The sequence below is a fragment of the Cebus imitator genome, unplaced genomic scaffold (genome assembly GCF_001604975.1).
Source record: "Cebus imitator isolate Cc_AM_T3 unplaced genomic scaffold, Cebus_imitator-1.0 Scaffold263, whole genome shotgun sequence".
NCBI classification, from domain to species: Eukaryota; Metazoa; Chordata; class Mammalia; order Primates; family Cebidae; genus Cebus; species Cebus imitator.
In genome coordinates, this window is record NW_016107578.1 from 2,289,088 (window position 1) to 2,291,199 (window position 2,112).

Sequence of the window (2,112 nt, forward strand, 5' to 3'; positions counted from 1 at the left end):
GAGCCAAGCTCCTGTCTCGGGAAACTGTCCCGTTGGTGCATCTCAGGACTAGGGTCTCCCCAGGCCCAGGGGCCTAAGCCCCACAGGCAAAGGAGACAGTAAGCCCGTTATCTCTGTTCTTCTGGATGGCTCCTGGGTTTCAGCACCAAAATGTTGTGGAAATTTGAGCCGATAACAACAGAGAGACCAAGAGACACAAGGGAATCCCTTTACTGGAGCTCCGGCTGATGGCGGCCTCACTGCCCATAATGGCTGCCAGCCCTGAACAAAGAGAACGCATTGCCTTTGTACAATTTGAGGCGGGGAAACAAGGCAGGGAACAAGTTTTGGACAAAGACAGTTAATCAAGTTTTACAGTCTTGGGCTTCTGGTTATTTGTCTATAACCTTGCAGCTGAGGTAGGAGGTGGAAAGGTTGAGGAGGACACCAGAAAAACAGGAATTGCAGATGTATATGCGGGCTGCAGACCTAAAGATATGCTCTGGTGCTCTTATCTGCATGGGGAGGGGGTTGAACTGGGTCTGCTTTGCCTCTACTTTCTCTAAACACAGGTTTTATGACTAGCCTGGAATGTGGGCTGTGACATAAGTTTGCAGCTGCAGTTGGTTAGGCTAAGCTGGGAGGGGTTACTTATTTTGGTGTACTATGATTTTTCTTTTTTTAATTTATATATATATATATATATATATATTTTTTTTTAAATACATATATTTTTAAATATATATTTAACTTGAACTCCTGACCTCAGGTGATCCGCCTGCCTTGGCCCCCAAAGTGCTTGGATTACAGGCGTGAGCCACTATGATTTTTCTTAATGACCTAGTCCTAATGTTAACTATTACTTATTCTATCTTAATTCTGTCTTTGATTTTATTTTCCTCCTCAGGCGTATCACCTGAGGTCAGGAGTTCAAGACCAGCTGGGCCAACATGGTAAAACCCTGGCTCTACTAAAACTACAAAAAATTAGCCAGGCATGGTAGCACGCACCTGTAATGCCAGCTACTCAGGAGGCTGAGGCAGGAGAATCGCTTGAACCTGGGAGGCAGAGGTTGCAGTGAGCTGAGATTGCGCCACTGCACTCCAGCCTAGGCAACAAGAGTAAGACTTTTTTCCAAAAACAAAAAAAAGAGAGAGAGAGAGGCTCAAGATAGAGGCTGGGTGCCGTGGCTCATGCCTGGAATCTCAGCACTTTTGCAGAATTACGTGAGCCCAGGAGTTTGGGACCAGCCTGGGCAACATTGGGAGACTCTGTCACTGCAAAAAATTAACAAATTAGCCAGTCATGGTGGCGGGTGCCTGTAGTCCCTCTACCTTATTTTAAAATAGGTTTTAAGCAGATGCCAGTGGATTGCTTGAGGCCGGGAGTTTGAGACCAGTCTGGCCAACACAGTGAAATACCATCTCTACTAAATACACAAATTAGCTGGGCATGGGGGCACACCCTTGTAATCCCAGCTACTCTGGAGGCTGAGGCAGAATTGCTTGAACCTGGAAGACAGAAATTCCAGTGAGCCAAAATCACACCATTGTACTCCAGCCTGGGTGACAGAGTGAGACTCTGTCTCAAAACAATAACAACCAAAAAAAAGACGAAGAAAAGCAGGTTTTATTATTCACCCTGAGCATCATAAGGATCTCTCAAAAAAAATTTTTTTTTAAACTAGCCGTGGGTGACGGTGTACACTTGTAGTTTCAGCTACTTGGGAGGCTTAAGTAGGAGGATTGCTTGACCCAGGGAGGTCCAGGCTGCGGCGAGCCGTGATTAGGCCACTACAGTCCAGCCTGGGTGACAGAGCAAGACTCTGCCCCCGACACACAAAAAAGCCTGGGCAAGGTTGCTCATGCCTGTAATCCCAGCACTTTGGGAAGCTGAGGTGGGTGGATGAATTGCAGTTAGGAGTTTGAGACCAGCCTGGCCAACATGGTGAAACCCCGTCTCTACCAAAAATACAAAAATTAGCCAGGCATGGTGGTGCGTGCCTGTAATCCCAGCTATTTGGGAGGCTGAGGCAGGAGAATCGCTGGAACCTGGGAGGCAGAGATTGCAGTGAGCCGAGATTGTGCCACTTCACTCCAACCTGGGCAACAAAGCAAGACTATGTCTCAAAAA